This window comes from Netta rufina, assembly GCF_964035555.1.
Source record: "Netta rufina genome assembly, chromosome: W".
Lineage (NCBI taxonomy): Eukaryota > Metazoa > Chordata > Aves > Anseriformes > Anatidae > Netta > Netta rufina.
Window position 1 is genome coordinate 11,468,396 of NC_140139.1, and position 26,127 is coordinate 11,494,522.

At 51.3% G+C, this 26,127-nt stretch overlaps 1 pseudogene across 1 annotated transcript in view; it reads left to right on the top strand.

Annotated features, from left to right (window-relative positions):
* Positions 1-2,760: 2,760 nt before the first annotated feature.
* LOC311220856 (talin-1-like) overlaps positions 2,761-26,127 on the top strand; it is a 43,300-nt pseudogene continuing 19,933 nt past the window's right edge. Inside the window, exons 1-21 of the transcript in view lie at positions 2,761-2,890; positions 8,592-8,689; positions 8,822-8,951; positions 9,056-9,208; positions 9,328-9,467; positions 9,664-9,791; positions 10,085-10,145; positions 10,261-10,361; positions 10,690-10,845; positions 11,070-11,171; positions 11,369-11,445; positions 11,652-11,832; positions 12,474-12,587; positions 12,935-13,043; positions 13,543-13,751; positions 17,827-17,925; positions 20,368-20,578; positions 20,696-20,979; positions 21,216-21,382; positions 21,576-21,704; positions 22,082-22,195. The product of the transcript in view is annotated as a talin-1-like (transcript). The remainder of the gene's footprint in view (positions 2,891-8,591; positions 8,690-8,821; positions 8,952-9,055; positions 9,209-9,327; positions 9,468-9,663; positions 9,792-10,084; positions 10,146-10,260; positions 10,362-10,689; positions 10,846-11,069; positions 11,172-11,368; positions 11,446-11,651; positions 11,833-12,473; positions 12,588-12,934; positions 13,044-13,542; positions 13,752-17,826; positions 17,926-20,367; positions 20,579-20,695; positions 20,980-21,215; positions 21,383-21,575; positions 21,705-22,081; positions 22,196-26,127) is intronic.

Consider the following 26,127-nt stretch of genomic DNA (forward strand, 5'->3'; position numbering starts at 1 on the left):
ATTTTTTATTATTATTGTTGTTAATGTAAAACTTGCCCTGTACCTGTTGTTGCAGCAGTACTCTCAGGTCAGTAGACAGAATTGCAGCAATTATGTACAGGATGGAAAACTCGCTCCCGGGGCCAGTGGCCCCTGCTGGGGTGTGGGAGGTGGAGGGACAAAAGGCATCTGCTGCTGGTGGGGCTGCATCATGGAGGAAGAGCTTACAGCGAAATGCAGAAGTGCCTTCAGCTGGCCACACTGCTGCTGCGCTGGCATATCTGCCTTCGCATACCAGTAAGCGATTGCTGACTTGTTTGCTTTCCCTGCAGCGTAGCCAGTGCAGAAATGTGGTGTGCATTTGTCAAGTCTTTTTTCTCCTTTTTATTCTTTTTTTTCCCCTTCCTGAGGGATGGCATGAGGCTGGCTGTCCTCTTCCATCACTTTACACTTTGTCGCTGTGGCTGCTTTGTGCCGAGTGTAACACCAGTGCTGCAGCCCCTCTGCCCAGTGGGTGGGCAGTGCTCAAGGTGCCCCCAGTGCCAGCTTGCTCTGGGGGGACAGCACCAGTGTCACCAGCCTGGAGCCTCCAAGATGTTCCTGCAGCTTCAGCATGGCAGCAGAACCATGCTCTGGAATGACTTCTGTTGCTTTTTCAATTGAAATGCAGACATGCCCACTCCTGTCCTTGACGTGGCACCCCAAGGCAGAAGCCACCTGGGGCTTCACCACCACATGGCCGCAGCTTGGGCGCTGTGTCTGGAGGAGGCACCCAGACAGATTTGCAAACCTCATGTGATGAGCCACCGCCAGATTGCTCTGAGGTTTGAGATGTGCTGCTTTAAATAGCAGAGACCACTTCTGCTTTAGAGACTGATGGGAGCAAAGCTCAGCTGCCTGGAGCATAAAGCGTTTTCTCAAAACATGGAAATAGCACTGAACCATCTCGCTTGCCTCTGGCTACTTGCTTGATGTTTTAAGCACCTTGTATATAAGTGTCTGCAGCGTTACGTCTGGTGTGAAGCTGTAACGCCAAGTACAAGTATCCTTTTCCCCCTAAGCACTCAGTGCCTCACTTGTTGTGAGGCAGCACTCTGCTTTCAGCAAGGTGTGAGGCTGCTGGCGTTGGCCACATGCAGCTGCTGATGGTTGTGGAGGACCTGTGGGTCTGTACTGAGCTGGAAGAGCGCACATGGCATGAAGCTGCCCCTATCCTGCTGTAAAATGGTGTATTTCCTATTCAGCACGTGTTCCAGCTTGCCCTGCAGAGTGTTATATTCCTCTGAACTCACTGTTTTTGTCAAAAAGCTCAAGAGTAGGGCTGCTGGGATAGTCATCATGCTGGTAGCCTCACAGCATGGCTGGAAGGGTTCCTGCCTGCTCGCACCATCATTTTTTGCTCTATCACCATGTTTCCTTTGTAACGTCCTGGTTTGGGCTGGGATAGAGTTAATTTTATTGTGCTATGCTCCTATTGGTCCTAGTCCCTGTCCTGGAGACAGCACGTCCTTTCCCCAGGGTGGCTCAGGGGCAGAGATGGAAAGCAGCCCTGTGCTCAGATCTAGAATATTTTTAGATATAGGGAAGATGACAAACACCAGCCCACTGACTGTAGCGGCCCACCCTGCCTGTGAAACGCTCAAAAAGCCCCTTCCAGCACTGGCTACTCCTCGTCCACACTGCACCACAACCTGCCCAGTGTTGGGGACTCATCCTGTCCAGGGGCTGCAGGGCAGGGTGCATGCACAGGGGCCCCGCTTGTGTTACATTCCTAGTTGGTGGGGGCTGAGGGCCTCTGTTGTGAGGGCTCCTGCAAGCAGCATTGCCAAATGGCTCAGGAATGCACAGCTGGAGCGGCTCCATGTGCTAGTGGAGGCGACACCGTACTCCTCCCGCTCAGCCTCGGGCAAACATGGTGTGCATCCACCAGGATTTGTGCCTCCTTCAGCCAGCTGCAGCTTGAGGGAGCCTGGAGCGGGTCAGCCCCGATGGAAGCCAGCAGGCTCCAGAGGGCAGGGGAAGGAGCATGGGGTCAGGGGCACTGCTGAGCGGGGCAGGGATGGGCAAGTTGCCCCTTGGCAGTGGGGCAGAGGTTTGCGTCGAGCAGGGGAGCACTGAGAGCTGGATCTTGACCCAGCATCGCCTGTGCCCCCTAGCGCAGGTGTCCCTGTCTCCTCCCTGAGAGCTCTGCACCCCCAGGAAGCACACACAGGGTTTCCAGGCTTGGCACCTTGGGTTGCCCACGTGGGACCACTGCTCACTGATAGTGGAGCCAGACACTACTGGTCTTGGGTCAAAGTGGGGTTTTCCTCTTGCAGCTTCTGTGTCATGGTAGTTATAATTAAAACCCCTTCTGTCATGCTGTCCCACCTTATCTCGCCATGCTGCTGGCACATTTCCTCTTCACTGTTGGTTGAGGGCTGCGGCCACTGCTGCACATGAACAGAATCCACTCAGTGATGGTCCTGGCCAGAGCACCAGACCACCCTTGCGTGTAGTGAGGTGATGAGCAAAGAGCTTCATCTGAAGCCCTTGTGTCCATGAAGGACCTTCACAGTTGCCACCCCTGTCCCTTGCCTGGTTGGGGAGCCAAGCCCTAATCTCTGCTCCCCCACTGCCACGTCCATGCATGTATGGTGGAGTGGGCACACACATCTCCAGCTGAGAAGATCTCGGCCACCATCAGGTCCCTGGGGTATGCGTGGGGGCCTGGCAAGGAGAGCTGACCCAGTTGTGTCCTCTGGAAGGTGACGTAGGAGTGGGAACAGTCCAGCCACCACCATGGTTGCCCTCTTGCTGAAGATCAGCATTGGCAGTGTGGTGAAGACGATGCAGTTCGAGCCCTCCACCATGGTGTACGATGCCTGCTGCATGATCCGGGAGCGGGTGCCTGAGGCACAGATGAGACGGTGTAAGTCCGCGGTGTGGCCAGTCACCAAGCCCCAGTGACCCCATCTTGGCCGTGTGGTGCAGGGACAAGGCTCTGCCCTGCTCTTGGGCTCATCCCCTGTCCTCTCCTGCTGCCCGGTCTCTGCTTTCCCAGCTGCATCTCCTTTTTCTTCTTTTCATGCCCCTGGAACTGCCCTAAACAGCCTCTCACCTGCCTGGGACAGGCTTCCTTTAGGCACTGGTAGGCACTGGTATTTTCAGGACAGAAAGCCCCCTTCCCACTACTGCAGCTTTGAACAAGCCAAATTTATTTCAGGCTGTTCACAACCTGTTGCTGCTCAGCAAATGGCTGTTCAGTCCCCTAAAAAAAAAAAAAGACATTTCACAGCCTCCCTTTCCTGTTTCATCCCCACACAGGCCTGGGTTTCTGCACCTAGAAGAGAGTAGCAATGGGGTACGTGTTGGGTGCTCCCCATGGCATGGGCAGAGCAAGGTTCAAGGGAAAGGAGTGCCTAGGCACCACCAGGGGCAAAGAAACTTGATTCTGAACCTCAGAAGCTTTTGTGCAAAGCAGGGTTTTTGTTGGAGCCAGTACATCCGACTAGTGTTTGGTGCACAGTCCTCATCCACGAAGATACTCTCATGTTCATCCAAGCACCATGGCTGCTTTTGGAGGTCTGGAGACCTTCCCTTGCATGCAGTGATGCCAGTATACTCAGGTGTTGCTGGACAAAGCATTGCAGGTCCTGCTCTGCCAGCACATTGGGAGAGGTTGTTCTGATATCGCTGCTTGGCCTGGAGAGCCCTTCGCTGGGTGGACAGGCTCCCAAAAATGAAGGCAGTGTCCCTGCCATGCAGGGTTGTGGTCACAAAAAGCTCCGAGAGGAGCTGACTTGACCTACGTGTTCAGGGTGCAGATTGTCATCTTGTAAGGTTGCTTGCTTAAAAATAGGTAAATAAGAATAACTGATAGTTCCTGCAGCCTGAAAAGTGTTCCCCTCGATCTCCTCTGCGCCTCGATGCTCCCTGTCAGTGTATTGAGCACGGGACCAAAGCTTGGGGCTCTTTGGTCTCCCTCATTTATGCCTTGGACAAAATGTGGGGGCTCAGGGTGGTAGGAGAACACATGGGAAGTGAAATACTGGTCAAGCTCTTTGAGCCTGCTCCTTGCCTGTCTTGTCTCCTCTCTCCTGCATATATTTGTTAAGCTGGCCAAGGCTATGTGGGTTTGAACAGTTGCAGTGCTCCCAGTGGGTGTTCATATACCATATAAGTTAACTTTTCCTTTCTTGGGAAATAGATGGCCCTCCCCAGTGGCTCTCCATGAGGCTGTGACGTGCTGGTGCGCTGCTACCTCGCTGAGCTTTTTCAGCTCTAATATCTCCCTGCTGCTGTCAGACTCAGAATTAAGCTGATGACAAAAACCTCACAATGCAAGTTGTGCCCTGGTGATTCCTGTGGCCCTCCACCAAGCCCCACATTGGGCAGGGATTGGCCACGGCATGGGGACCATGGGAGGAGGGGAAGGCAAATACATCTGGGAGCAGCGGATTCCTGGTGGAACACAGGAAATGCCTTCTTGCTCTGTGTGACCACAGCTTTCAGTTTTGGGGGAGGGCTGGGTGTTTATACAGATCCTCAGCCAATGCATTTCCTGCCCCTGGGCCCAAGCCAAGCTGCTCTAAGGGGCGAGGAGAAAACCTTAAAGGGAGCTGCTCCTGCCTGAGTTCCTGTCTGGTTGCTCACAGTTTTCCCTAGAACAGCTGGAGCTCGACCTTGCTGGAAACAGGACTGAGCTCAGCACTGCTGCTCCTTGCTGTCTTCCCTTCCCCACTACCGTGCCCCCAGCCCTCCCAAAGGATTTGGGTTGCAATTTTGGGAACCTCGGATATAGATCTTCCATTTATCTGTTTTTACCTCGTCTCTAGCTCAGAGCTCTTCTTTTCCTATTTGATCCTTGCAGCTGTTGTTTCTCTTTGCTGCCCCTACCTAGTAGCACTTGTGGATCCCTTTTTGAGCTGCTCTTGTGTTTTGTCACCTTTAGCAGGGCCCTGTTAATTAAATCTGAGCACACCCTACCCCAGCAAACCCATCCTGAGCGTGCTTTCTGTGATGAGAAGTGGGAGATCGCTCCAGGGAACAAAGACCTGAAGCTCACATTGCGACGAACCCGATAGGTACCGTGGGTTAAGGTAAAGGCTCTCCCCTGAAGAACACTACTGCTGCCGAGAAGAACTAAAACCCTCGTAGTTGGCTGCAACCCAACTGACGAGTGAGGCAGAGGAGTGAATAAGTGGGGAAAGAAAATGAGCCTCAGCCATTCCTATTGGTATTTGGGGGTTCTCGCAGTGATTTCATCCTGCATAGCGACTCAACACCACCCTCACCAACCTTTTAAATGGACTTTAAGTCGATTCGAAGATCAACAGGTTATTGCAACCCAGATAACATCAGGGGGGCCAAGTTTTACTTCTACACTGTGTCAGCTGGTCCCGAGGCCTCGATGCTGGGAATATATGGGATTTTATATGTGCCCAAGTTCGAATCCTGGAAAGGGGTACTGCAACTCCCCTAATCAATATTACTGCAGCTATTGGGGCTGTGAGACTATAGCCCCTAGTTGGATACCGGGATACGGTAGAGATAAATACCTAAGGGTCCAATGGGGTCCATATGGGTGCATTCCACCGCAAGGGTGGGGAGGACGTGGAAACTGTAAATATCTCTTTTTAAATGTTACCCAACCCACGGATAGAGGGTGGAACATGGGAAGAGTGTGGGGAATAAGGTATACGGAACCTGGAACTGACAGGGGAGGACTCATATTAATAAAGAAGGAAAAACCCGAGATATCCAAGGTAGTAGGGCCTAATAAAGAGTTATTAGGGGAAGGTTTGGTTGCCCAGACTGTAAAGATACCTGGGACTGCACAACCTACTACAGTGTTTTCTAATAAGACGACAAAGTTATCCTTTCCCACACTGCTTCCTAGCATTGTAAAAAGGAAAGGGGTTGTACCCGAGAGTAGTATGTGGAAAGTTATAAATGCTAGTTTCCAGGTACTAAATCAAACTAATCCTGAGATAACTGAAGGATGCTGGCTATGTGTAAGTGTTAAGCCCCCATATTATGAAGCTATAGGAGATATGGGGGGGCCTGAATATTCAAATGAGTCAAATCCTTCCAAGTGCAGTTGGGGTCAGGAAATCGGGATAACTCTGACTCAAGTTACGGGAAAAGGTAGATGTATCGGCACAGTTCCAAGAGATAAAAATGATCTATGCCATGCCACTGAAAAAATGGACCAAACACACAAATGGTTAATTCCTGCAAATAATACTAGGTGGGTATGTTCATTGTTGGGAGTCACTCCTTGCCTATCTTTAAAATTGTTTAGCATATCTCATGATTTTTGTGTACAGGTGGTCATTATACCAAGGATTCTATACCACACTGAAGAGTATATGTATACCTATCACACAGTGGCTGAATACCATCTGGTAAAGAGGGAGCCTATTACAGCCGTCACCTTAGCCACTTTAATGGCCCTTGGGGCTGCAGGTGCAGGAACTGGAATTGCTTCCCTGATAAAACAAAGCCAGGAATTTACTTCTCTACGCATTGCCGTAGATGAGGATCTGGCCCGTATAGAGCAATCAATAACAGCTCTGGAAAAATCGGTTAGGTCATTATCCGAAGTGGTACTCCAAAACCGTAGAGGGTTGGATTTGATTTTCTTACAACAAGGAGGACTGTGTGCAGCCCTACGTGAAGAATGTTGTGTATATGCAGATCATACTGGGGTGGTAAGAGATACAATGACTAAATTGAGGGAAGGATTAGAAAAACGCAAAAAGGAAAATGAAGCTCGTCAGAATTGGTATGAATCCTGGTTTAATTACTCACCTTGGCTTACTACCCTGCTATCAACCATAGCGGGGCCCTTGTTGTTACTTATATTAGCACTGACTTTTGGACCATGTATATTCAATCGAGTAATCGCAATTGTGAAAAGCCGATTAGAGGCAGCTCATCTTATGCTCGTGCGTGCTGAGTATGAATTTCTTGAGCAGGAGAAGGAAGACACAGAAACTTTAATGCTCAGCAAGCAAATATTGCAAAAATTCAATGAACAAAATATGTTAGAAAAAGAAAAAGGAGGGATTGTGATAAATTAGTGGGGGGTTTGTTCATTGTCTTTGAGGAATTTGGAGAAACTGCTGAAGAGATAAGGTTGTACAAATTAACGGCCTTGGTAAAGGGGAGGATTAAAGCAAGCAGATAACAGGAGGGAGTATTGGATACACATCCTTGAGTGAAACCAGACATCCTGTCTGCCGCTTCATTACCCCCACCTGAATACGAGCACAACGTGTGAACACCAGCAGAGGAACAACGACCCCCCCTCTCAACAATAAACTGCGCAGCCTCAGCCAGTTCAATAGGTCTCGATAAGCTGGAACTCGACTGCTATAAAATAGCTACCCTGGAAAGGGAAGGTGTGTGCTGTTGCGGAGCGGAGACTCCCCAGCCGCCCAGCGCTGTTTTGCTTGTGTCTGCTTACTTGATTAATAAAATAATTTCAATAGACCAGTAAATTGTGTGGTCTAATTTATAACACTTTCCTGCTCTCTCTGGACCGGGAGAGGGGTCCTAAGCCACTGGGCCAGGTGTTACTCAATTCCCCTGTTTTTGGCCTGGGTTTTGTGTCTGAAATGCAACATCCCCACATGCTCTGTGCTGAGCTGCCATGCTGGGCTCAGGCGCGAGCTTCCAGCTCTGCTTTTGCCCTATTTCGGGAAGCGCCTCTCCCCTCCTGAGCTAAGGATCCAGACAAGCTGCTCAGTTTTCAGAGCTTTAGAATTATCCTCTTAAAACTGGCTATGAAAATAGTTTTGTTTGTTTGTTTTTAAACAAACACACCAGCCTCCCTGGTTCTTCTGTTCTGTTTAGCAGGATCCTCAGCACAGCATGAGGTGGGCAGGCGCAGGGCAGCTCAGGAATTTCCCCTTCCCTGCCAGCAATGCCCGCTTACAAAACCAATGACCAGCCAAGCAGCTGCTGGAGGGGAGGAAAAGGGGCAGAGCCTGGTGTGGTGCTGGCTTCTTACGAAAAGAGTCACCGGGGCTGTCCCTGGGCTCCAGCAACAGCAGACCCATCCAGTACCCCCACCCAAGCTGTCAGGATTTACAGAATATCAGTTCTGCACTAATTCACCATCTCTGAGACTTTGTAAACCTCCAGCATATCCTCTTCCGGCCTGCTCCTCCCCAAAATGAGGAGTGCCAGCTTCTTCAGTCCCTAGTACTGAGTGGCTGATCTTCCTGGTCCATCATTTTAGCTGCCCCTCTCGATGCCCTCTGCCTTGTTCCCAGCACCCTTCCTGATGATGCCCAGCATTTTATCATCATGTTTTGGCTGTTATGTTTCACACCAAAGATTTTAGAGAGCTGTCAAGCACAACTCCAAGCTCTTCCCTCAGTTGTGACTGTCACCTCTGAGTCAGCATTACGTAGGCGTGCTTTAGATGAATTTTCCTGTGGATAAATAGATGTAAAACACCTACCCTAATGCTCATTTGCCAGCTTTTTGCCCACTCAGGCTTTCCTCCTGCTCGTGGCAGTTGTGGCTGCTTGCTGCAGCATACAGGGTGCTGCTGTACTGTGCGCACTGGTCTCATCCAGCCCAGGGCTATGCCGACAGAGGCTCTCTCTGTTTTCCAGCCAGCGATTTTGGGCTGTTTCTCTCGGATGAAGACCCAAAGAAAGGGATCTGGCTGGAGGCTGGGAAGGCTCTGGACTACTACATGCTCCGCAATGGGGTAAGCATCCATCTTGCATTGGGCATGCCTGCCCTGCATCATGCACCCTGCGGTCAGCTGGAGCTGTAGGTGCTTCGGTGGGATGCAGGTGCCCAGTGCCACTGCTGGGAGCTGTGCTGGCTGTGCCTGCAGGACACCATGGAGTACAAGAAGAAGCAGTGGCCCCTGAAGATCCGCAAACTGGATGGGACGGTGAAAACAGTCATGGTTGATGACTCCAAAACCATCACAGACATACTGATGACAATATGCACCCGAATTGGTGAGAGGGTGAGCAGTGGTGTCAGGGAGGAAGGGAGGTGGCAAGGGACAGGAGGGTCTTCGGGGAGGGGAGCGGCACCAGCTCAGTTCCATGCACTCCTGCAGGCATCACCAACTATGATGAGTACTCCCTTGTTCGTGAGATCATGGAAGAGAAGAAGGAGGAGGTCACTGGCACCCTCAAGAAGGACAAGACCCTGCTGTGGGATGAGAAGAAGATGGAGAAGCTCAAGCAGAAGCTGCACACGGATGATGAGCGTATGTGCTGGCAAGCGCTGGGGATGGAGTCAGCCTGCGTAGGGGGCGGAGGGGATGGGAGCAGGGCCTCCTGTCTGGGTGTCTGTCCATCCCTGCTCATGCTCTGCCATTGCCTGCAGTGAACTGGCTGGATCACGGCCGGACCCTGTGTGAGCAAGGCATCGATGACAAGACGCTGCTGCTGTGACGCAAGTTCTTCTACTCCGACCAGAACGTGGTCTCGCGAGACCCTGTGCAGCTCAACCTGCTCTACGTGCAGGTACAGTGCCTGGCACAGGTGTGCCTCACTCTGCTGCCCTGTGCCAGCCCCATCAGGGCTCACAATTGAGGTTTTTGGCCAGGAGCAGCCATAGGGGGTATTTCAGGATGCTCAGTTACATCCTCAGAGCCGGCACAAATCCCGTCTGGTGTGGAAGGCAGCAGGGCAGATCCCGGTGTCTTCTCTTCCCACGTAGGCTCGGAATGACATCCTTAATGGTTCCCACCCCATCTCGTTCGACAAAGCATGTGAGTTTGCTGGCTACCAGTGCCAGATCCAGTTTGGGCCGCACAACGAGCAGAAGCACAAGCCAGGCTTTCTGGAGTGAGTGTCCTGTGGGTGTCAGCGCCTCTGCCAGCATCCTCCCTTAGTGCCTGCACTGATTCACAGCCCCTGGGGCTTCGTCATCCCAGAGGGCGAAGAGGTGGCCCTAAGGAGAAGTCTTTTGGGTCCTGGAATTGTCATTAGTGCAGTGACCTTTCCTACATCCTTCCTCTTCCCAAAAACTCTCTGCGCTGGCAAGGGTTTGTCCGAGGCTCTGTGCTGGGCGTCTTCATAGGCGAAATGGAATGGCTTCAAGCTGTGCTCTTACAGCTGATTTTGCTGTCTTTTGGCAGACTCAAGGACTTCTTGCCCAAGGAGTACACCAAGCAGAAAGGGGAGCACAAGATCTTTATGGTATGTGCAGGGCAGAGTGGGGAGAGCCTGGGAAGGCTGTGATGGGGGGGGGCAGCATGGTGTCACAGTCAGGGGACCATGGATCTGGCCTGATGTCCTCTCATTGTTGCTACAGGCCCACAAGAACTGCGGGAACATGAGCGAGAGGCCAAAGTTCGCTACGTGAAACTTGCCCATTCCCTCAAGACCTACGGGGTTTCCTTCTTCCTGGTCAAGGTAGAGCAGTGGCTCCCCAGCCCCACTTTTTATGTTAGCTGGCCAAAATTCCCTTTTTCCAGCATCCCTTCATCAATCCTGTCTCCATCCACTCCTCACCCCAACCCACATTGCTCCAGCTTTCCTTGTGTCTTGCCCCTTATTTTGGCTTTCCCTCTGTGCTTCTTTCTCACTCCTTGGTTCATGCTTTTCCATTTGTCCTTTTCAAGACCCACACTGCAGTTGTCATCATCTGGAAGCGCGGCCTTGGGGGTGTTTGCTGGCCACGCGAGGCTGTGGGGCGAGAGAGCTTTGAGACAGCCCCACACACCTTTGTTCTGGCCCACAGGAGAAGATGAAGGAGAAGAACAAGCTGGTGCCACGGCTGCTGGGGATCACCAAGGAGTGCGTGATGCGTGTGGACGAGAAAACCAAGGAAGTGATTCAGGAGTGGAGCCTGACCAACATCAAGTGCTGGGCAGCCTCCCCCAAGAGCTTCACCCTGGTAGGGGTCAGCTCCAGCCCTTGCCCCTCTGCTTGTCTCCTGAGTGCTTCCCCTCCGTGGGGATGCCTTTCTCTGCTCCCCCTGCCTTTCCTGACCCCAAGATGGGTGGATGGAAGGGCTGAGCCCCATTCCTGGCACAGTGGCTGGCCACGGGTGCTTAGCACATACCAGAGGGGCTCAGGACAGGTGCCAGCATCCTGCAACCCTGTGCCGTGCTGTTGCAGGATTTTGGAGATTACCAGGATGACTACTACTCTGTGCAGACAACGGAGGGAGAGCAGATCGCCCAGCTGATCGCCGGCTACATCGACATCATCCTGAAAAAGGCGAGTGTCTGGGTGTGTGGGGAGCCTGCCTATAGCCAGCTCCTCTCCTTGGGGTGGTGCAAGGTGTCCCTTGGGCACACAGTGCTGCTGGAGGAGCTGGGGACATCCCATGGGGCTGGCAGGTACCCCAGACTGGGCAGTGGTGGGGAGGCTGGGAGGCACGTGCTGGCTGACGTGTTTTTTCTTCACCTCCACAGAAAAAGAGCAAAGACCATTTTGGACTAGAGGGGGATGAGGAGTCCACCATGCTGGAAGACTCAGTGTCTCCAAAGAAGTAAGTCTGCCAGGCATGAGTCAGCTACCGAGCAGCATGCCGTGTTGCATGCCTGCAGGAAAGCTGCAGCTCCCCAGCATCCCATGGGCATCCTTCACCCTTAGGGGCTCATACACAGCCTTGTGGGGAGCAGCCGCGGTGCTGATCTGGGGAGGAGGTTCCTCCAAGCACTCCCAGGTCTAGCTGCTGTTTTTCCCCCTTTGCAGGTCGACTGTGCTGCAGCAGCAGTTTAACTGTGTAGGCAAGGCAGATCTGTGCTCAGTTGCCCTGCCAGCCATCATGCACACAGGGGCTGGGGGGCCCGAGAACTTACAAGTGGGGACTATGCCCCAGGCCCAGCTGCAGATCACCAGTGGCCAGATGCACCGAGGGCACATGCCACCCCTGGTAAGTGCTCCTGGTGCCCACTGCAGTGTGCGGACACTGAGAGGTACCTGTGGGGCTCATGCAGACCCATCCCTCTGGCCAGGCATTAGCTTGCTGTCAGGAGGAGCAGGGGCTCCATGCGGTTGGCCTGGTGTGCTTGCTGGCCTTCAGTGTCCTCCCACAGCCACTCCACAAACTCTTGCTTCCACCCTGGCATCCTCCCCTGGCCAGCTGCCCCAGCCTTCACTTCCGTCCTCTGGCTGGGCACTGCTCTGGGCTGTTTCTGATGCTGTGGTTTGTGGCACAGCCCTGCTGCTGGAGATGCCACCCTCCCCTTCAACCTCCTCTGCAGCCAAGGAAGCATTTGAGAAGGGCCACAAGGAGTCTGTTACCTTTGGTGTTCCCCAGTCTGCCCCCAGGGCTTGCTGTAAAAGCTTTGTGTCCCTCCATCCCCCCAAGTCTTTGCTCCCTTCTCCCAGAGAGCTGGTTACCTGCTAGGTTCTATAGCACCTGCCCTGGGCAGCCACTTTGCAGTAGGATGGGGCATTTCCCAGTGGGGGGCACAGAGGGGAAACCCCTTTTTGGCTGGCTGCCCCCCTTTTATGGTAGCACCTTCCCAGAGTGCTTTCCCTAACATACCTCACTCTGTCCTTGCATTGCAGACTTCAGCCCAGCAGGCGCTGACGGGCACCATCAACTCTAGCATGCAAGCTGTGAACGCAGCCCAGGCCACCCTGGATGACTTTGAGACCTTGCCACCCCTCGGGCAGGATGCCATGAGTGCCTGGGGAAAAGGGGTGCTGGGCTGTCTGGGCTGGGGGACTCCCACTGGGAGGGGTGTTGGTTGCTAGCAGGGTAGATAAGTCTGGCTGCTGTCCCAGAGGTGTCAGCAGGTCCCAGGAAGATCTGCTCCCTACTGAGGTGGGGTTGTGTCCAGCCCCAGGCACAGGAGTGGAAGGGATGCTTGGTCATGGGGGCCTTGCTCTTATAGGCTTGCATCTTTAGGATGAGCTGAGGAGTTTTGGGTGGTAACCGTTCTTCCCTTCTTGTCTCCTTGTTCTTGCACCTCACTGTGGCTCCCCACTACCACCTTTACCACCTGAGTCCATTCTCCCCATTTCAGGCTTCCAAAGCTTGGCGCAAAAACAAGATGGATGAGTCCAAGCATGAGATCCATTCCCAGGTGGATGCTATCACTGCTGGCACAGCCTCGGTGGTCAACTTCACCGCAGGTAAGTGGAGGGCTTGGACAATAGTCATGCTCCATTCCTGGAATAGACTTAGTTTCTCTTCTCTGGCCTTTGGATGAAGATGAAGGTTCCTGCCCTCCATTGGAGACTGGAGGGAGGCAGTTTGGCTCAACCAGAGCTAACTGAGCCCAGACCACTCCTGACATGCCTGAAGAGTCAGTAGCACTCCCTGCCTTTCAACCCCCAAACATCCCTGTCAGTGCACAGGCTGCTTCCCATCCTTCCCCTGCCATGGCTGACCTGTCTTCCCCTAAACCAGGAGCGTGTTGTCCAGTCCCAGCTGTGATCACAGCCACAGTGTGGTCCAACTCTCCTTTCCCATGCTGTCTTTCCTAAACAATGTGACCATTTTTCAGACTTAGGAGCCAGGGGGCTTCTCCAAGTTTTTACAGGAAGAATCACATCAATTCCAGGTGCAGGGGTGGTCTTAGGGTGTCATTGAATGTATCCTGTCTCCACATCTCATCTCCTTCCTGTGCAGGGGACCCAGCAGATACGGACTACACAGCTGTGGGCTGTGCCGTCACCACCATATCTTCTAACCTGACTGAGATGTCCAAGGGTGTGAAGCTGCTGGCTGCACTGATGGAGGATGAGGGAGGGAATGGATGTCAGCTTCTGCAAGCAGCCAAGAACCTGGCCAGTGCCATCTCAGACTTGCTGAAAACAGCACAGCCTGCCAGCGCTGAGGTGCGAGATGGGCAGGAGGGACATGGGGCTGTGGGGCTGGGTGTGGGGAGCTGAGATAGAATGGGTGGGAGCCAGGGGAACAGCTTGGTTTGGGGCTTGCTCAAAACTCACAATTGTTTTTGCCTCTGTCGTGGTTTAACCCGGCTGGCAGCTAAACACCACGCAGCCGTTCGCTCACCCTCCCCCCTCCCTCTCTGGGACGGGGGAGAGAAATGGAAAGTGAAGCCCGTGAGTTGAGATAAAGACAGTTTAATAAGACAGGAAAATAATAATAATAATAATAATAATAATAATAATAATAATAATAATAATAATAATAATAATACAATGATGATAATAGTACTACTAATAATAATATGTACAAACAAGTGATGCACAATGCAATTGCTCACCACCCGCTGACCGATGCCCAGCTTAACCCCGAGCAGTCCGGCCCCCTCCCCCGGCTAGCCACCCCTATATATTGTTTAGCATGACGTCAGATGGTATGGAATACCCCTTTGGCTAGTTCGGGTCACCTGTCCTGGGTCTGTCCCCTCCCAGCTCTTACTGCACCCCCAGCCTGCCTGTTGGCAGGACAGAGCGAAAGGCTGAGATGTCCTTGGCTTGGTATAAGCACTGCTCTGCAACAATTAAAACATCGGGGTGTTATCAGCACTCTTCTCATCCTAAGCCAAAACACAGCATTCCACCAGCTACTAGGAAGAAAATTAATTCTGTTCTAACTGAAACCAGGACATCTATCCACCCCTTATTCCATACCATTTATGTCATGCTCAGGTTACACTCTTTTCCATAAATTCTAATTAGTCACCTATAGTAGTCATGGTAGTGGTAACATACAGTATTATATAGCAATTAACATGGTACAATTCAGTTCATGGGCTATTCTCACCCAGTATTAAATCTCCTTGAGGTACACACCGGACCTCTCCGTTCTTTTGCATCACCCACCAAGTGTATCCAGGTCCCTGAGCGAAAACAATTCCACGAATGGGTTTGCCTTTTCCTGAGGCAGGAGTAGCCCAGACTGTTTTACCCAGCATATTTCTTACATGCACTACAGGAACTTTATCCCCATCTACAGTACGTAACAGGTTTGATTGGGCAGGTCCAGCTCGGTTGGCAGATCCCCTAGTATTGACTAGCCAGGTGGCCTTTGCCAAATGCGTATCCCAGTTTTTGAATGTCCCAGCGCCCATTGCTTTCAATGTAGTCTTTAACAGTCCATTGTATTGTTCAACTTTCCCGGAGGCTGGTGCATGATAGGGGATGTGATACACCCACTCAATACCATGTTCTTTGGCCCAAGTGTCTATAAGGTTGTTTCGGAAATGAGTTCCATTGTCTGACTCTATTCTTTCTGGGGTACCATGTCGCCATAGGACTTGCTTTTCAAGGCCCAGGATAGTGTTCCGGGCGGTGACATGAGGCACAGGATATGTTTCCAGCCATCCGGTGGTTGCTTCCTCCATTGTAAGTACGTGGCGCTTGCCATTGCGAGTTTGAGGGAGTGTGATGTAATCAATCTGCCAGGCCTCTCCATATTTATATTTCAGCCATCGTCCTCCATACCAAAGAGGCTTTGACCGTTTGGCTTGCTTGATTGCAGCACATGTTTCACAGTCATGAATAACCTGTGCTATAGCGTCCATGGTCAGGTCCACCCCTCGATCACGAGCCCATCTGTATGTTGCATCTCTACCTTGATGGCCTGAGGTGTCATGGGCCCATCGGGCTATAAATAATTCACCTTTATGCTGCCAATCCAGATCCACCTGAGCTACTTCAATCTTAGCAGCCTGATCCACTTGCTGGTTGTTCTGATGTTCTTCAGTAGCCCGATTCTTGGGCACATGAGCATCTACGTGACGTACTTTCACAGCCAGGTTCTCTACCCGAGCAGCAATATCTTGCCACAATGCAGCAGCCCAGATGGGTTTGCCCCTACGCTGCCAGTTGTTTTGCTTCCATTGCTGTAACCATCCCCACAGGGCATTTGCTACCATCCATGAATCGGTGTAGAGATAGAGAACTGGCCATTTTTCTCGTTCAGCAATGTCTAAAGCCAGATGAATGGCCTTCACTTCTGCAAACTGACTCGATTCACCTTCTCCCTCAGCAGCTTCTGCAACTCGTCGTGTAGGACTCCATACAGCAGCCTTCCATCTCCGATGCTTCCCCACAATACGACAGGACCCATCAGTGAACAGGGCATATTTCTTTTCATTTTCTGGTAACTGGTTGTACAGTGGGGCTTCTTCAGCACGACCCACCTCCTCCTCTGATGATATCCCAAAGTATTTACCTTCTGGCCAGTCCATAATCACTTCCAATATTCCTGGGCGACTGGGGTTTCCTATTCGAGCCCGCTGAGTAATCAGTGCAACCCACTTGCTCCATGTAGCATCAGTTGCATGATGCGTAGAAGAGACCCTTCCTTTGAACATCCAGCCTAGTACCGGCAATCGGGGTGCCAGGAGGAGCTGCGCTTCAGTACCGACCACCTCTGAAGCAGATCGAACTCCTTCATATGCTGCCAGTATCTCCTTTTCAGTTGGAGTATAGCGGGCCTCAGACCCTCTGTATCCCCGGCTCCAAAACCCCAGGGGCCGACCTCGAGTTTCCCCAGGTTCTTTCTGCCAGAGGCTCCAGGTGGGGCCGTTCTCCCCGGCTGCAGTGTAGAGCACATTCTTTACATCTGGTCCTGTTTGAACTGGCCCAAGGGCTACTGCATGGACTATTTCCTGCTTAATTTGTTCAAAGGCTTGTCGTTGTTCAGGGCCCCATTCAAACTCATTCTTCTTACGGGTTACTTGGTAGAGCGGGTTTACAATCAGACTGTAATTTGGGATGTGCATTCTCCAAAACCCCACAACACCTAGGAAAGTCTGTGTTTCTTTTTTGTTAGTTGGTGGAGACATAGCTGTTATTTTGTTGATCACATCCATTGGGATTTGACGACGTCCATCTTGCCATTTTATTCCTAAAAACTGGATCTCTCGTGCAGGTCCTTTGACTTTATTTTGTTTTATGGCAAAACCAGCTTTCAGAAGGATTTGGACTATTTTCTTCCCTTTCTCGAAAACTTCCTCTGCTGTGTCACCCCACACAATAATGTCATCGATGTACTGCAGGTGTTCAGGAGCTTCCCCCTGCTCCAGCGCAGACTGGATCAGTCCATGGCAAATGGTAGGGCTGTGTTTCCACCCCTGGGGCAGTCGATTCCAAGTATATTGGACTCCCCTCCAAGTGAAAGCAAACTGTGGCCTGCACTCTGCTGCTAGAGGGATGGAGAAAAATGCATTAGCGATATCAATTGTGGCGTACCACTTGGCTGCCTTCGATTCAAGTTCGTACTGAAGTTCCAGCATGTCCGGCACTGCAGCACTCAGTGGTGGCGTCACTTCGTTCAGGCCACGATAGTCCACTGTTAGTCTCCACTCGCCATTAGACTTTCGCACTGGCCATATGGGACTATTGAAAGGTGAATGAGTCTTGCTGATCACTCCTTGGCTCTCCAATTGACGAATTAGCTTATGGATGGGAATCAGGGAGTCACGGTTAGTGCGATATTGCCGCCGGTGCACAGTTGTGGTAGCGATTGGCACTTGCTGTTCTTCGACCCTCAGCAACCCCACAACAGAGGGGTCCTCTGAGAGACCAGGCAAGGTAGATAATTGTTTAATGCCCTCTGTCTCTAAGGCAGCTATACCAAAAGCCCACCGGAACCCTTTTGGGTCCTTGCAATATCCTCTTCTGAGATAGTCTATGCCAAGGATACATGGAGCATCCGGGCCAGTCACAATACGGTGCTTGTTGAGGGATTTCTTGAAACAGCAAAAATCCCATGGCTTGCTGTAGCTGAGCAAACCAAGCTACCAGGGCAACTATGAGAAGTTCCCATGACAGTGTTCCCACATCGCCCAATTGAGGAATTCAGGAAAATATTGTTACCAGTAGCTGGCCTCAAGGACAAGGTCTATGTGACTGCTAATCACAAGGGGGTTGTTTTCTTGCAGGTGGGGTTGTTTTCTTCCTCCTGTTTTTCTTCCTCAAGCCTCCTTCCTTGTAGCTCCACCAGAATCTCCTGCAGGCTGCCGGCCTCGTGGGACAGACCAGCGGGGAGCTGCTGCAGCAGATTGGGGAGGGTGACACTGACCCTTGATTCCAGGTGGGTGGGCCTAGCTGCGCACAGGGGCACGTGCTTGAAAAAACCTTCTGCCTTGCACAGGAGCACCCCGTGAGGACCTTCTTCTGGCAGGAGAGGTCTGTGCTGAAGCTTGGCCCGTGCACAGTGACTTTGCCAATGGAGGGGACAGGCCAATTCCCATCCCTGTCCTTAGAGCCACTGTCATATAACGCCTCTTATCTTGTGGATTCTCATGTAGATACCAGAAAGCCGGTGTGCTTGGTCCTGTCTGCCTCTGACCCAAAGACGGTAAAAGGGAGCTGTAGGCATGGCTTGGTGGTGTCTGCCCCTCTCAGATGTGAGGGCTGCTCTTCTGGGGACAATCAGATGAACTCTTTGGAGAAGGGCTCTTGTGGAAAATCTGCTTTTCTCATAATCAGCCTTCTGAAGTCCATGCACTCAGGTCGCTGCATGGGCAAGCTGTGCTCCAGCTGTCACCTTGTGCCCAAGTCTGTGAGGCTGCCCAGAGCAGGGAACTGAGGCAGCTGAAGCCTCATGTTTTTTTTCTTGCTGAGCTGACCTCCAGCCACACTGGTTTTCCATGACTGCTGCTCCCAGCACAAGGGAGGCAGCAGACAGTGCTGGGAGAGGGAGCCAGCCCTAGCAAAACAGGCTTCCAAAATGAGAGGTTTCTGTTTACTGTGGCCACATGGACTCAATATGAGTAGAAAAGCCTGGAGAGAGAGCCAATAAGGCATCTCCAGCCTGCAGGGCCCCCACTGCACACCTGGCAATCCTGCCTCATGCAGCTGGTGGAGGGCAGTGCGACCAAGGGGCAGATGTAGGAACTGGAGGACGATGTGCAGGGCAGCCTGCCCCTCCGCCACCAGACTCAAGTATATCTGCTTCCTTCCTCTGGGGTCCTCTGCTGGGGGGCTGCTTCTCTGCCTTGGGCAGCTGCTGTGCTTTTGGAAACTGAGGGCTCGAGCTCGGTGCATGTGCTCTCAGACTGCTGTCCTGGCTGGAAGGGTGATAGATGGCAGCAGGAGCAGCCTTTGCTTGCAGAAGGTGAGGAGGCAGTGTGACATTTCTGCTTGGTAGCCAGAGGCTTCACTGTAGTAGCAGGGTGCAGCTTTAGAGCTTGCTCAAGAGCCTGGTGGTGGTTTTGCCTCGTTTACGCTCTGCAAGCTAGCCCTCAGAAGGAGAACTGGGGCTTGGCAGCAGTTTAGCTCCTGTCTGCAGCGGGAGGGTGCCCATGCAGCAGCTGGGGAGCTGTGCCTTGGGCACAGCGCTGTGGTGTAATTGCCTGAAGTAACTAGGAAAATAAAACTAACATTCACATTTTAAAGAAAATGTACAGCATTGAAGAGGCTTTCAGGGTAGGGCGTAGCTGAATTACCTGAGCGTTCCCTAGGCTTCCAACCTTAGATGCTATCGCGCTGGGGGAACCTGCTGTGCTAGCTCTAAGGAACAGTACGGAGCCTAGAGTGGAGTGGAGACACCACGGCTAGGCTCTGTGACCAGGTGGGGATTCGATTGTTCTTGTGCACACCAAGATCCTTTTAACGTGTTTATTTCTAGGCTGCACACCTGTAACACCTGTAACACCTGTGTATTTCATGCATGCTAGCTTGCTTTTGCAGACAGTCACTATCACTGGCAATCCAAAGAACCTGTGTACCTGTTGCTGTAATAAATCACACTTGATTGCATTGTTATAACTCTCATTAAGTGCAACTAGGGTAAGGGTGGTTATACGTTATTGGTGAATCCGTGACCGTGATAGTTCAGTGTTCTGAATCCAACCAGACCCCAGACAGTTAATGCGTTATTGGTGAATCCGACTGAACCCCAGATGGTTAATGCGTTATTGGTGAAATCTGTGATTGTGATAGTTCAGTACCCTGAATCCGACCGGGCCCATAACGGTTAATCAGCTACACCTCTTAATGTGACAAGCGCCTTGTCCGAACTCCCTGCCTCGCACTCGGTGCCCCAATTGCCTTCTGTTTAGCACTCCTGTTGGTGGATGCCAGCAGCATGATGTCAGGGCAAGTCCTGATGGCTGCAGTGTGCTGTCGGTTCGGGCATCCTCCGAGGAAAGCTGCCTGCTGGCAGGGCATCCCAGCAGCACAGTGCCTCGACGCAGGTTCTTGCTGCGGTACCATCAGGGATGCAGTGCAGGTTGTTCCTGTGGCAGCATCACAGGTGATGCTGAAGGTTGTCCGAGCTGCTCCTGGAGGTGATTTTAGCCAGGGCAGTGTCCTGGTACCAGGAGCTGCCGCATCTCAGGCTGTGGCACACTGTAGGGATGTGCTTGAGGTGTTGCCAGCCGCACAAGCTGCTTCAGGAGTTTGGTGCAAGGCTGAGGTGGCAGAAAGGCCCCCTGAGATCGTTTCCCTGCTGAATATTTCACGAGAGCTGTGCAAGCGGCCGTATCTGGCTCCATGGTAGATCCTGCGCTGACCTTCTCCATCCCTGCAGGACATACTCATGCAGCTGGCCAAGGCTGTAGCCAACACTGCCACAGCGCTGGTACTCAAAGCCAAGAATGTGGCTCAGAAAACGGAGGACTCGGTGCTGCAGGCGCAGGTGATCTCGGCTGCTACGCAGTGCGCCCTCTCTACCTCCCAGCTGGTGGCCTGTACCAAGGTAAGCGGCACCAACCCTCACCCCACTGGGTTTGGGACCAGAAGTCCCGGTTTCTCTCCTCTTTGGAGGTTGGGGACAGTGGTCATCTGGGCTATGGGCTGCTGGGTGGAGAACAGGAGCTGCATGGTAGCAGCTGCCTGGGCTTTGTCCTCCCCTGCAGTCGTGGCTCCCACCATCAGCTCCCCAGTGTGCCAGGAGCAGCTGATCGAGGCCAGCAAGTTGGTGGCTAAGTCAGCAGAGAGCTGTGTGGAGGCCTCCAAGGCAACCACCAGCGATGACCAGCTGCTAAAGCAGGTGGGGGTGGCAGCCACCACTGTCAACCAGGCCCTAAATGACCTGCTACAGCACATCAAGCAGCATGCCACGGGGGGACAGCCCATCGGGTGCTATGACCAGGCCACTGACACCATCCTCAGTGTCACTGAGAACATATGGGTGATGCAGGTGAGAGTGAGCAGTTGGTGGCACCTGGGGAAGAGCACAGTGGGTAGGGGGCTTGAAGGAGCACAGGTAGATGGAGCAGCCTCTCTGGGGCTGTGCTTCCATGCCCGTTTGCTGTGCCTTTGCTGTGGTCTTGTGCCTGAGGGTTGCACCAAGGACAGGAGGCTGGTGTGGTGGAGTGGGGAGGTATCAGGGAGCCCCTGGGACTTGCTGATGGCCACCCTTCCTTTCTGTCCCAGGGGAAATGGTGCGGCAGGCTCGTATTCTGGCTCAGGCCACCTCCAACCTCGTCAACGCCATCAAAGCCTATGCAGAGGGAGAGACAGACCTGGAGAACTCGCGCAAGCTGCTGAGCGCAGCCAAAATCCTGGCCGATGCCACTGCCAAGATGGTGGAGGCTGCAAAGATTTGTGGCACACAGGAGGAGCTGCTGGAGCAGAGGGGCTGCTTCCTATGCTCTGCACAGCTCCAGGGTGAGGTGTACGGTTCCAGAGGGAGGTCCTGCACTGAGCTGATGAGCAAACACAGTAGCTGCTGGCAGGAAAATGAGAGAGATTTGGGGTCGCGTGAAGGTGAAATGGCTTTTCTGCTTTGCCCAGGGAGCTGCAGCCCACCTGGACAGTGAGGAGCAGCAGCAGTGGCTGCGGGAGGCAGCAGAGGGGCTCTGCATGGCCACCAATGCTGCGGCTCAGAATGCCATCAAGAAGAAGCTGGTGCACAAGCTGGAGGTGAGCACTGGGCAGGGGAGGCAGAGTGGGACCAGGGACGGTATGCGAACTGCTCCTAGCCAGGAGTCTGAATCCCAATGCTTTCTGGAGAGGTGATGTCCCTTTTGTACAGTTTACGTTTCCATGCTGCATCCAGTAGAAACTTCTCCACTGCTTCCTGCTGTTATCACAATATCTGAGCAGCGTCCCCCTTTTCCATGTTCACACTGTGTTGCCTTGTAGTGCTGAACTTGATCTCCAGCACCAGAGGTGCTGGTGATTCTGTGGCAGGCAGAGGCACAGCAGGAGAAGCTTAGAGGGGAGCAGGACCCTGGTCTGCGGTGGGGAGCTTCCAAGCCACGCTGTCCCCACAGCTGATCCCTGCCTTCCCCTGGCAGCATGTGGCCAAGCAAGCGGCTGCCTCCGCCACCCAGACCATCTCTGCCGCACAGTATGCTGCTGCCTCCAACAAGAACCCTGTCGTGCAGCAGCAGCTGGTGCAGAGCTGCAAGGTAAGGGGCACAGGGGGGCACAGGCCCCTGTCCCGGCACTTCCCCACTCCCAGTGGGTCTGGGTGCCTGCAGGCCTCTGAGCAAAATGGTGGGAAAAGCTGCTGTGAGAATTGTAGTTTATGTTCCCATTTAGCGTGTTTGTGCTGAGCTGCCTTATTTTAAGGAGAACAGTTATTCCAGCAAATACAGTGTGAGGGCTTTTTAAAGGTTTTTAAACTTGACTTAGTGTCATGCAGCACATTGAGCAAAATATTAGTAGGGTGTGGTATCTGTAAATGAGTTAGGGATGCTTCCAGGATTTGTTACAGAGTACTGGGTTCCGGGGAGGATGCCTGCAAGAAGGCTTTTGAGTGGCTAGGTTCATGTCTGACTCTCTCTGAGCATTTGATCAATGGTCCTGGGATCAGAGAATCACAGAATGGTAATTGTTATAAATTAGACCACACAATTTACTGGTCTATTGAAATTATTTTATTAATCAAGTAAGCAGACACAAGCAAAACAGCGCTGGGCGGCTGGGGAGTCTCCGCTCCGCAACAGCACGCAACTTCCCTTTCCAGTGTTGCTGTTTTATAGCAGTTGAATTCCGGCTTATCAGGACTTGTTGAACTGGCTGAGGCTGCGCAGTCTATTGTTGAGAGGGGGGTCGTTGTTCCTCTGCTTCGTGTTCAGGTGGGGGAAGTGAAGCGGCAAAAAGGATGTCTTGTGGTAAGGAATTTCACAGAGTCTGGTTTCACTCAAGGATGTTTACCCAACACCCCCTCCTGGTATCTGCTTAATCCTCCCCCTTTATCAAGGCCATTAAATTGTACAACCTTATCTCCTCAGCAGATTCTTTAAATTCTCAAGGACAATGAACAAACCCCTACTAATTTATCACAATCCCTCCTTTTTCTTTTTCTAACATATTTTGTTCATTGAATTTTTGCAATATCTGCTTACTGAGCATCAAAGTTTCTGCGTTGTCCTCCTCCTGCTCAAGAGATTCATACTTAGCACGCACAAGCATAAGATGAGCAGCTTCTAATCGACTTTTCACAATTGCGATTACTTGATTGAATATACATGGTCCAAAAGTCAGTGCTATTATTATTAGTAATGAAGGTCCCGCTATAGTTGACAATAGTGTGGTAAGCCAAGGTGAATAATTAAACCAGGATTCATACCAATTCTGATGAGCCTCATTTTCCCTTTTGCATTTTTCTAATCCTTCCCGCAATTTAGTCATTGTATCCCTTACCACCCCAGTATGATCTTTACCAGATGGTATTCAGCCACTGTGTGATGGGTATACATATACTCTTCAGTGTGGTATAGAATCCTTGGTATAATGACCACCTGTACACAAAAATCATGAGATGTGTTAAACAATTTTAAAGCTAGGCAAGGAGTGTCTCCCAACAACGAACATACCCACCTAATGTTATTTGCAGGAATTAACCATTTGTGTGTTTGGTACACTTTTTTTTTTTTTTTTTTTTTTTTTTCCAGTGGCATGGCACAGATCATTTTATCTCTTGGAACTGTGCCGATACATCTACCTTTTCCCGTAACTTGGGTCAAAGTTATCCCGATTTCCTGACTCCAATTGCACTTGGAAGAATTTGAATATGGGGGCTTAACACTTACACATAGCCAGTACCCTTCAGTTATCTCCTCGGGTACAACCCCTTTCTTTTTTTCACAATGCTTGGAAGCAGTGTGGGAAAGGATAACTCTGTCAACTTATTAGAAAACACTGTAGTAGGTTGGGCAGTCCCAGGTATCTTTACAGTCTGGACAACCAAACCTTCCCCTAGTAACTCTTTATTAGGCCCGACTACCTTGGAAGTCTCGGGTTTTCCCTTCTTTATTAGTATGAGTCCTCCCCTATCTGTTCCGTGTTCGTAAAATCTGACATTTTTCCTAGTACCCAGCTAGTATCGTCCGAGTTTGTTATATTTATATATAGAACCTTGCAAATTTCTTTATTTCCGTGGAAGGTTCCTGTATACCCTATACCATGCCCTCACCACCTGTAACGGGGATCCAATTGTCGGTTACAACTTTGCAGCCCATATCCCACTTGTAAGAATTTATCCCGACCAGCCCCGAGTGTCCAGTCTGTAGCAATGGTTTCACACCCCCGGTATGCAAAATAATACACGTTCAGGCATTTACAGTACCCCCTTCCCAGGTTAGAACTTGGGCAGAAATAAAATCCGACATATTCCCAGCATCGGGGCCTCGAGATCAGCTGACATAGTGTAGAAGTAAAGCTTGCCCCCCCCCCCCGATGTTATCTGGGTTGCAATAACCTGTTGATCTTCGAATCGACTTAAAGTCCATTTAGAAGGTTGGTGGGGGTGGTGTTGAGTCGCTATGCAGGATGAAATCACTGCGAGAACCCCCAAATACCGATAGGAATGGCTGAGGCCCATTTCTTTCCCCACTTATTCACTCCTCTGCCTCACTCGTCATTTGGGTTGCAGCCAACTACGAGGTTTTAGTTCTTCTCGGCAGCAGTAGTGTTCTTCAGGGGAGAGCCTCTACTTTAACCCACGGTACCTATCGAGTTCGTCGCAATGTGAGCTCCAGGTCTTTGTTTCCTGGAGCGATCTCCCACTTCTCGTCACAGATGGGTCCTTTAACACGGCTGGCATGTGTCCATCCTTTCTCCGCAGTCCAAACGGCTGTTTCTGTAGTAAGCAAAACAACATAGGGGCCTTCCCCATCGTGGTGTTAAAAAGAGTCTCTTTCAAAGTCTTCATTAGAATTGAGGGTGATCAAGTGGCAATTCCAAGTCATAGGGCATACCATATAGCATTTCAAAAGGAGAAATTCCTTCATCAGTTCTGGGCTGCATCCATATGTTTAACAGTGCAAGGGGTAAGCATTTTACCCAAGAAGCCTTAATTTCCAGCATAAGTTTTGTTAGTTGTTTCTTAATTTCACCATTCATTCGCTCTACCTTTCCATAAGGGGAGGGGTGCCAGGGGCTGTGAAAATCCCACTCAATCTCTAAGGCCTGCTTTAATCCTTGCAGTAAAGCTTTACACTCATTCAGTCACATGGTCAATTAGGACAAACAAGTAACTCAGTAAAGTCTACCTGTATACTTTGGAAAGGTCAAAGCCCTGGCTCCCGTCCCCCTCTAGATAGGTTACAGAAGACCTTTTTTATTTACCTTTTGACATATAGTACATCCTCTGCATGTGTGCTTCCCTAAAGTATATATTCCTACACAGACATGCTTTCTTAGAACAACATCACACATTGCTTGCACCTCCCAATGACTCTTCTGATGTAAAACAGTTAATATTTGCCTCATTATCACTTTATTCAGCATTTCTCTCCCATTGGGGAGTATCCATTTTCCTTAAAATGATCCACATATTTGTAACATTAATACCTCCTTGGGAGGTTGTAATTGCTCCAAAACCTTTTTAGAATTTACCCAAATAGATAGGTGGCCCCTGTAAACCCCTGAGGTAAAATTGTCCACCTATATTGTTGCTTCCACCCCCATTTCAGAGTCTTTCCAGTCAGAGGTGAATATACGTTTGCTCTCAGGGCCTGAGAGCACTCCATTAATAACACTGTTATTCCAGTCCAACAATTTACTATTTGAATGCCCAATTTAATCATCAAATCCCTTCCCAACAAGTTAGTTTCCGCCTTGGATACATACAATAATTGCCCAGTGATCATTTTATCCCCTGGTCTCAGCTTAGTATTCCCCAAAAGTGGCACTGTTATCCCAGTACCTTCTACCCCCATCACATTTAGGGTTTCATTAGTTAATTTAATCCCTGAAGCTTTACAAGTCAGTAATGCCTTAGCTGCCCCAGTGTATTGGGTTTGCTGGCAAGGTTCGGGGGTGGTGTGAGGGGTGTGAGAGTGGGAAACTGCAGTGGCAGCCCCCGTGAGAAAAACCCAGAAACCTCCCCATG